At 38.0% G+C, this 10,478-nt stretch overlaps 1 long non-coding RNA gene across 1 annotated transcript; it reads left to right on the forward strand.

The window, feature by feature from the left end:
- The first annotated feature begins 4,656 nt into the window (after window positions 1-4,656).
- LOC105734349 (uncharacterized) lies at window positions 4,657-9,023 on the forward strand. Its single transcript, XR_001111486.3, has 3 exons — window positions 4,657-4,806; window positions 6,555-6,848; window positions 8,884-9,023. It is a non-coding gene; the product is annotated as an uncharacterized LOC105734349 (long non-coding RNA).
- The last annotated feature ends 1,455 nt before the right edge of the window (window positions 9,024-10,478 follow it).

Genomic DNA, 10,478 nt, shown 5'->3' on the forward strand with positions numbered 1-10,478 from the left:
ATGGCAATAAGGGCATGCCATGTGATCTAGACCACTAAGAACTCTAGACTGGAGAAGCAAGGCCTAGAAAAAGCTCATTTTTGCAGAAGTGATAGTGGCAGCAGCATCCAGTGTCTAGTGACAACAGTGTCCACAGGGCTTCCAGTGTCATTTCTATGTCTTGTGCAGGTAGGGGAGAGGTTGTCAGCGATAGCAGTCCAGTGTACCCTGACAGACATGTAGATTTGGCTATTCTGATCTGTTAATCTCTCTTGGTTCTGGCTCATTTCTTGCTGCTGGTTCTTCAGGCTTCTCATCAATTCTAGGAGCTGCCTATTAGTCTGCCAACAGATTCCTTATCTGCTTAAGACAAAATCCATTTCAGTTGTCTGCATCCAAGAATCTTGACTACTGGAGGGCAAATGGAAGAATCACAGTGTGGGGCAAATCTGAGGTCAAAGCTGTTAGATACTTGAGGAGGAGGTAAAGAGGAGGAGCTCAGTAAATATGTTGATGGTCCAGAAGAAAATGTGTAGATAATATCCATTTGTGACTTGTGGTTTGCCTTGACAAACCACTTCTTGTCTTGAAGACACACTCTTCAACCCAGCTTCTCACAGAAACCAAATCTCAACTGATGGCAGAAGGCTGGAACCCAGTGTGAGAAGGCTGATTGCAACAAAGGGTAAAATGCTTCCTTAGGGGATAATCTAAGGCAGCTAAAATACTCAGACCCATTGCTATGGTAATGCACCCACATAATAATTACAGGTTATTTGCAAATCTGGATTCCCTTTCATAGCTAGAGGATGGTGTGAAGTCAGTGCTAAAGAAGCAGTAGTGGCTGACATGTGTCATCTCTGCCCCAAGTGGTTCTGAAATTGGTTTGAAGCTTGAGGAGCCTTCATTCTTCTTGGGACAGAGGATTAGAATCCTAACAGAATTCACCCCAGCCATCACTAGTCAGAGAGAGCCTTCTGGCAGAGTAGGGTAGTGAAAGGCATGGGCTCCAGCAGCAGTAACCTCAGTCATGTCCGAGGCAACAGAGAGGAAAATAAACCAGGAGGCCAGAATCTGGCAGGACTGAGAACCAGTAGGGAATGGAGTGCAGGAAGGTATTTACGAAGTAAGACAAAAGCTGAGGGTATTGGTGCTCTATGTGCACAGTTACATGTGGTGATGGCTGAGGGAGTGGGCTTGAGGGTGATGCCCCAGGCCCAGCCTTAGATGTCTCGGGGAACTAACATTGCTTATTCTGATTCACAGTGATAATAAATAATTAACAATTATTTGTTATAATTTATATAATATAATGATATATGTCACATATCTTACATATCATAAAAATATATTTATGTTATATATAATTAAAATATGATATATTTATATATTATAAAAATATATCATTATAGATAATAGTATATTATCTATAATCTGTTACATATATTATACATGTAACATATATAATAATTATAATTTGTCACTATATTATTTATAATAATAATTAAAAATCCAACTTTTGCCTTCTGATACCATTCTGAGCCTGAAGTTAGCCTCTTAAGGGGAAAAGCTCACTGCCATTTAGTGAAGTATATTTAGAGCCAAGCCTGCCCTACCCAACCCCATCTTGGGACAGGAAGAAGGTAACCCATTGTAAGAGCAAGTTTGGTGTCCCCTTCTCTCTCTATATGGCTTGATCCCTTGGTCAGGGACTGGGGCATCTTGGAGCTTCAACAAGAGACAAGGCCTTAAGGAGAGAAGGGACATTTTGAGACAAGATTGTCACATCTTCTATCACTGTCCTCTCATAAAACCTGTTCTAGCACACTCTTGCCAAAAGCAAATTGACCAGTGCTTAAAATGCAAGTCAGAAACAGTGCATGGGCAGTCATGTGGGATGACAGTGGTAAGATGATTTGTCCTTAAAGTCAGGCATAATGTCTTCTTGCCTCCGTGTACATCAGGACATCTGAGGAGCACTTCTTGTGCCCTGGGCAGGATATTTTAAAAGTTAGCTGCCCCAAAGTAGAAAATAAAACTCAACAAGAGTTTTTTGTTCGTTTGTTTTTAATGTCTATGTCTCCCTGGCAGCTGTAATATACATAGTAAATATCTAGGTTAAACCAAATAATCACGTGGGAAAATGATATTTCACACCTCTATTTTGGAATTACGTGCAAAATTTGCCACATCTCTTTTGTTGAATAATACAGAGTTAAATTGATAATGGCCCCAGCTGAACATGATGATATATAATTAAGCTATTAGCCATTGTTCTGTTGCATAAAAATATTTGATTTCTCAACTCAGGGGTAAAATCTATAGTAAAGATTGCCGCTTTGCAAGTTGTTATTTATCACTGGCTTATGGAAGGTTGTAAAAAACAGATTAAAAATGGCTAAAAAAAAAAGAGTGAATACTTAGAGAAATCATTAGATCTGCTGTTAAAAAAAAAAAAACCCAAACTTTTATGAAAATTTAGATTTAGTTCCTAATAGAAGAGTTATGCCAAAAGGGCATTTGCTTCCCCAGCACCTGAGCACTAGAACTCTGCAGTCCTATGGCATATATTAGCCAGCCTTAAAATTCCCCACTTTGTGCTAAAGGGAAGCATTGGCAGAGCAGGTAGAGCTGGGAATGTACTATCCTACCTTCCTTTATTTTTTATTCCTTTTCACTTTTCTCCCACTCCCCATTGCTTATCATCTAGTCCTCCCTCTGGCCTTCTCTATCCTCCTTGCCTTTTTGTTTTCTGCTTCTTCCCTCTTTCTCTATAGTCTTTGGGCTTTCTCTCTTTTCTTTCTTCTTTAACTCCTTCTTCAACTCCTTCTTCCTCGTCTCTCCTTCAGGAAATGCTGCCTTTGTGGTTATGAAAAGCATGGGCTCTGGAAGCTGATTAAGGCTTCCAATGCTGGTTCTGCCATTCAAACTAACTGAGTGACCTTGGGTAAGCTACTTCATCTTAGCATGTTATCAATCAGGGTTCAACCAGAGAAACAGAGCCGCTACCATGGGAGGCACTGGAGAAGAGAGGGTCTGAAGGGGAAGCTGGAAGATCAGAGGGGCCATGCATCAGTTCATCTGAGAAGGCAGACACGCCCAGCTGCTGAAATGGGAGTGTGAATAGGGAGCTGGTGGAGAAATCCATGGGGAGCTGTTGCACAGAAGGTTCACATTCAAGTATAAGGTGCCAGAGGCCCCCCAAAATGGCAGGACATGGAGTGGGGGAGAGCAGACATCTAGAGCCCCCTGGCACCTCTATATCTGACCACTGCTGTATCGAATGATGACGGTCTTCAGAAAGTAATGACTGCTGCTTTACTTCTGTCTTCCAAATCTCCTGCAGATTCTAATTTTGGCAAAATCAACCCTAGAATCACATGGGGGAGAGGATTCTGGAGAACCCAGGTAGACCTTAACTGATTGAAGGAGTAAAAATTACCACACAAATCATTTAAAAAAATGTAGTTATTCAGAGTTCGTGTTCATAGCTCATGGGGATGTTGTGAAAAGTAAATGAGATTTAATATATGCAAAGGAAGCACTAATCACAGTCTGACACATAGTAAGCACGCAATAAATGTTGTCATTTATGCTTTGCTTTCAATCCATTTCCTCTCATGATACTCTTCTACCTAAGCACCATTACCAAATTTCTCAATTTCATTGCTGTGGTATCATCAATGTTCAGGATAATTGCTGAATGATTGTGGGATGTGTAACAACAAAATAGATATTTATTGAGTCCTTAGTAGCTAAAATATAATGTACTTTAGCCCACATGATGCTTACAGCAATCTTGTGACCGTCATCATTCACCTTAAAACACGAGGAAACTGAAGTAGAGAGATTATTTACTTGCCCCAAATTACACAGGATTAAACACAGTGCCAGTTTACACTGGAGTAACGTAAACCCAACCATTTCAAATAATGTTTCCATTAAGAATAGGAAAACCTCCTGTAGAAATATTATCTTCAGAAATATAGCACCTTTAAAACTTGCAACAGATCTCAGAGTTCCTTTTTTTGTTGTTATAGTTTCACACAAAATCTCGGTAAATTATAAATCTGCCCTCTATGGTTTGCAGTAATACCAGTGATCAGAAAGAACTTGGTATGAGGCAGTGTTTGACAAAGTAGCCTTGCTCAAGCCAACAAAAAGTAGAAGTATTTGAGAAGAGAGATGGAGAAAAGTTGAGGAAAGTTTAAAATTGGCTCAAAATTTGATATAATTTTAATTAAAACATGAAAAACTTGCTCCAAATAGACTCCTGGGCCCTTTTAAAGCGTGGCCTGTGACTTTTACTGGAACAAAAAGTTTCTTAAATTATTACAGCCAGTAGTTCTCCTGCCCTTGCCTTAAGCTCGAGTTGTCTCCTAAAGCAGAAACTCCAAATTGGCAGCTCTACAGATTGTACTGAGTGGGCTTGTGCAATCTTTTAAAACTTAAAAAAAAAAAAGAGAAAATCTAAATGTTTTCAGATGGGGCTTATCACAGTTTCTAATCATCTCTCCTTATCTCTCTCCCAGGCTTCCTTCACTTATTGATGCTACGTGCCTCAATCTGGAAGGCATGTGAGCTTCCAACTCCTGCAGAGTCATGATTTCTAGGAGGACAGATTTCAAAGGAATTGGCTGATCCTGAATTTCCACATGGAAATCAAAGACAAGGGGCATGAACCTTCCCAATTCTATTTTCTACTCATCTGACCCCTCCCCTCCCAGCCCATTCCTGCAAGTTCTTTATGGATAAACTTGTGTGGCATTCTGACAACTGCTAGGTTTACCTTCTAAGAAGCAAGACCTGAATTACTAAAAAAGCCAAGTAATGAAACCATACAATTTCACCTTTGTCAAATGTGACATGCATTTTGTAAGTCCTGAGACATAAAGGCTAAGATCCAAAAGAGTGAAATGGAAAACTTAGGATTTGTTCCTAAGAAGGTACAGGTGCAATCTCTGCAAATACACTTGAAAAGGGGTTAATTGTGTACTTCTCAATTTGTAGGACTTGAAGTTTTAAAGTGTGGTATTAGGGAAATATTTGATTTCCTAGAGTTCGGAACACATGTGGTATGAAAACTTGAAGGTACTAGAATATGATAAATGATAATGTTTGAGCTATGTTGACAAGCAAAAGCTGGATTTGGTATTTTATGGTAAAGAAATTGACAAAAATTTGTGGCATAATTTAAAACACCTTGGTGTAGTTAAGGTAACTGAATTTATTGAGTGGAATCTTCCTTTTTTTTATGACGATATGGAGATAAATGGGATTATAGAGTCTAGCTTGCTAAAAGGAGACATAAAACCTTGCTCTATTTAAGAGAAGCCTCATAGGAATTTACATTTGCAAATTTCTCCTGGTGTGCTCAGTTTCCTGGTTTGTGTACCTGAATCTGAGCATCTGCCCCATTCCTTCATATCTTCACCATTCTCTTATCCTCTGAAACTAGTATAATTAAAGATGCTTTTGCTTGTATGGGTATTTAAATTAAATTATTGCTTTAAATTAAGTATAGATGTTATAATTTTGTTTTCCTAACCCCTGGCAATGTTCTAATCTTTGCTTTCACAAACAAAATACTTGTTTATAGTTTACCGAATAAGATGACTGTAACTAGAGTCTTCGATTTATTAAAAAAATTAATTGTTGAAATTAAAGGACCTCACCAAACATATTGAATATTATTCATTTGGAAGACTATATCAGTTTAACACATAATTACAATTCCAGAATGTGTGCAATTATGCACTTAAATAGGTAAATTAATACGAATCCCAATTCTTCATACACTAATGATGGCTTCTAGAGCACATTATATGTTTCCCATTTTTATCCAAGGTATAGTGTGCATAGAGGCCTGGCCTGTGTAAAAAATGTACTTTTAGAAAAGTATATATTTCCAATTTCCAGGATTCTATTGAGTACTCAGGAAAGTATATAAAACTATATATAGACCCCTACAAATCAAAGTGGACAAACTATTTGTTACATATTTTGGAAGAAAAAGTGGTGAAATATTTGGTTTAAGCTCAGTCATCAAGGGGGAATCTTTTTAGAGGAAAGAGGTTTAAGTTGCACAATTAATATTATCAGTGGCACCAATAATAATGATCTGACTCATTTTGGAAAAATAATGCTGTCTTTGGGCTAGAATTTCAGAATTGCTTGAGTTGTGCTAATAGAATTTTCTGCAGTGATGGAAATGCTGTATATTCCGCACTGCCAAATGTAGTAGCCAACACTATTGGCAGAATATACAGCATTTCTACAATATACTACCACACAAATGACCAATGTGTGACCGTTGAGCATTTGAAATGTGGCTCATGCAACTGAGGAACTGCATTTTTAGTTCTTATGAATTTTAATTAATTTAAGGTTAAATTTAAATAATCACATGTGACTCGTGGCTACTATATTGAACAGTGCAGTTCTAAAGTGTTATTGATAAAACCTCTTTGAGAAATTTCTTTAATTCACTCACTTATTCATGGACACATTTATATATATTTTTACATTCATTTATTCATTCTACAAATATTAATTGATGGCCTTCTTTGTTCCAGGCACTGAGAATATAATGGCAAAACTGACCAAGGCCCTACTCTCATGGAATTTATATAGTCTTATGGAATAGATGGATACCAATCAAACAATCACACAGCTGGTAGAAATTAGAAGAACTGAAGGTTGTAAGATTATCCTGTGTGGCTGATTCTGTGAGGAAGTCCAGGCTTTGCAACCTCTTCAAAGTCTTCTGATTCTCCCCCAGGAAATGACCTGTGACCTGAGATCTAAAAGATGTTTGGCCCTACAAAATAGATGGATTTTATCAGCTGACACTACAGAGATCAAACAAGGTTGGTAGGAACAAATTTAGATAATTATCATACTGATTACATATATAAACAAAACAACTGTTTCTCTTTAGAAAGACGAATATCAGGAGCATGGTAGCTTAGAATTATTAAAGTTGTCAAAACTGAAAGTAGAACAACTGATCACAGTATAGCCAGGGAGTTTCCAAGTCATTTTGACTCATAGTGTGTAAGGCAGAGGTGCCCTTAAGAGCTTCCTTCTCTGTTATTGAAATAAGGTATAGAAAACACACATAGGAGCGCTCACACACACATGCAGCTGGGTGTAATTAAGAGGAAAGGGGTCAGGTGAATTACATTTTCTTAAAGAACTACTTTGAGAAGTTTTTGGAAAAATATATCCCTACTGAATAGCTAGGTTTCTGACACAGAAAAAGCATGTTTCTTGCAAACATGCTATAAAAAAACAGCACTGATCTCTTCCATTCAGATATTTCTCAGTGCCTTAGGGTCATCCAGGAAAATAGCTGATCTGAGGGTTTAGGAAACAAAGTTGTCTAAAATGATCGTAAATAGGGATTAAAATCTTGTTTGCATGTAGAATTCCAATCTCTCGGGAAGTTCTAGCTGATAATCTAATTTAACCATGAAATGATACATGATAATTTGAAAATATGCATTTTCAAATGAGAAGCCACTGAAGTACTGCAGCACAGAATTAAAGTAACATGTGACACTCTAATTTTGCCTGCTGTAATTTTAATTTGGGGTTGGAGTCATGATGTCACTGCCTCCTCAAAACATCCTGATGCTAGTGAAATATTCGGGCAGAATATCTAAGACAGATATGCTCTCTCATCTTCAAAAGCGTGCAAAAAGTATTTTGAGCACCTCCCTCACTGTAATATTTCATGAATCTGCCCAGTTTTTATTGAATGCTGCCAGGTGGCTGAGCTCTATCCTTTACCCTTTCTTCTCCCTTCTTGTATGCCTGAGTATTTGAATTAAGTGACATGCATAATAACAAAATTATATTGCATTTAGCAGAAATCAGTACATAATACACCTGAACATTAGCACATAGAGCCAGTGAGAACTCTTGGGTCGATGCAGTATTGAATGCTTTTATCTCATCCACATGAGACAAATATTGATATCATGTGGTTCCCTGGGCATATGTGTAAAATCTCCATGAATGATAGGAATGATAGGCTCTATGAGTCCACGTCTGCAGATCCCCTGAAGCCTCTAAACGTTATTGATTGTACTGAGTTCAATTTTCTTTCAAACACACAGGAATTGTTTTCATTAGGATATGTGCTCAGTCCTTGCCCAGAGGTAGGCATTGCTACTAGGCAAGTCCCTGGGTTATTACCCTGTGTTCACCCTTTCTGACTTGTGGCTTTACATTAAAGAGATCTTGTTGAGTAGGCTTGTGTGTATGGAAGAGGAGGCAGGGACATTCAGTTCATTTCACTCTGATGGTCACTAATGTCCCTCCAGGCCCAAATCATTATCATACATTCTGTGGCCACTTACATGTGTACATGTAAATCACTTGTGGAAGTCCTACAGGTAAGTTAGCTTGTCGAATATTTTAACTTTTCATAATGCAAAATTTCAAACATATCCTAAAGCAGACATACTAATGTAATGAATTTGTATGTACTTCCATCACTCAGCTTTCACATGATCAACTCATGGCCAGTCCTGTTTCATTTATGGCCCCACCTACTCACCCCTTTCTGTGTTACACAGCAAGTCTTCATAGGTTCTTGGAAACTGAGAAACAATATGTAAGAAAACCACTTTGTCATAGGGTAATTGACCTATAAATAAGACTTACATTCCTAAAAATGGAACTACCATTGCAGTCAGCAATTCCACTACTGGATATATTCCCAAAGGGAATAAATCATTACATCAAAAAGATACCTGCATTCGCATGTTTATTGTAGCACTATTCACAATAGCAAAGATAGGGAATCAACAATGGAGGACTGGATAAAGACGTGATATATATATATACCATGGAATACTTAGTTATACAGAAAGAATGAAATCATGTCTTTTGCAGCAACATGGATGGAACTGGAGGCCATTATCCTAAGTGAAATGAAACAGAAGGTCATATACCACATGTTCTCACTTGCACGTGGAAGCTAAACAGTGGGTACACATGGACATACAGAGTGGAATAACAGATACTGGAGACCCCAAAAGGTAAGAGGGTGAGAGAGGGATGAGGGTTGAAAATGTGCTAAATGCCCAGACTTCACCACCGTGCATTATATACATGTAAGAAATCTACACCTGTACTCCCTAAATGTATAAAAATAACATTTTTAAAGAAAGAGTTAAGTTTCTATGGCATATTTCTGGTCACAGAAACATCACCAGACTTAAGACCCCAAACACTCCTAATATTAAACACTGAAATAAAGGTGAGCTATACATACATTTAAGGAAGATTAATAGAAACAAGAAAACTACCCAATATTGGTGAATCACTGAGTGATGGTAGTCATAGAGGTAGTGGGTGGGTTAAATCAAAGAATAAATGTTTGCAAAGTGCAAATCGTAAGGAGCATCTTCTCCCACCAATATGGTTCAAAATCAAACAAGAACAAATCTGGTGGGCTTGCTAAGTGCCTTTGTGCTGCATCATTTATTGTTGTGCATTTGTGTGATTATTGTAGACATTTTAGATTTTTATTTTATAATAATTTGTATTCATTCATTCATTTGCCAACCTGTATATTACAGTTCAGGGTCACAGGTGACTGGAGCCTATCCTGGCACCTCAGAGCACAGAGGTGGAAACCAGCCCTGGACAGGACACCCTCCCATCACAGGGTACATTCACACACACTCCAACACTCATTCACATGGGGACTATTTATATGCACCAGTTCACCTGATGTGCACATCTTGGGATGTGGGAGGAAACAGGAGGAGTACCCAGAGAAAACCCACACAGACATGGGGAGAACATGTGAACACCACACAGACAGGGGCCCTGGTGCAGAGTCAGTTTTTTTCATCAACATTACAACCAAACAATATTGAATGAGACAATGTTATCTGGGGACCTGCTGCATTTTAAAACAAATTCATGAATAGTTTGCACTTGGATGGAGCAATAATAGAGGAGGCCATTTCCCCCCTAAAGCCTTCTTTGATCCTTTGCTCCCCAGTAGGAAGTAACAGCCATCCTTGAGACTCTCCAGCATTTTCTCCCTATTTTTATTCTAGTACCTACCATTTCTTGCCTGGAATTATAGGTCTTTTCGTATATCTTCTCTTTCCTGTTGAACTCCAAGCTCCTTGAAGGCAGGCTCTATGACTAACTCATACAGCATTCAATAAATATTTATTTGAATGAAGGAAGGAATGTATAAAGATAGGTTACAATGATTAAAATCCAAATTTAGATCAAGACAGTTCCACACCCAGCACTGGGAATCTCTTTATTCTGTGATTTGATCTGGCTTCTGTTTATAGATCTTAATTAAGTACAGACTTTGAGTTTCTTCCAAATGCCAATAAAACCTTTCGGCAAAATATGTTTATCTCGAATTGAATGAAGAAACAACTAAATATGGCAGAAGATATATTTGTTATTTATGATAATATAAGATAAAAGAAACAGTTTCATGCAGCTATGTATTA

Source organism: Aotus nancymaae, unplaced genomic scaffold (assembly GCF_030222135.1).
Source record: "Aotus nancymaae isolate 86718 unplaced genomic scaffold, 86718_ANA_hifiasm-v0.15.2.pri h1tg000057l, whole genome shotgun sequence".
NCBI classification, from domain to species: domain Eukaryota; kingdom Metazoa; phylum Chordata; class Mammalia; order Primates; family Aotidae; genus Aotus; species Aotus nancymaae.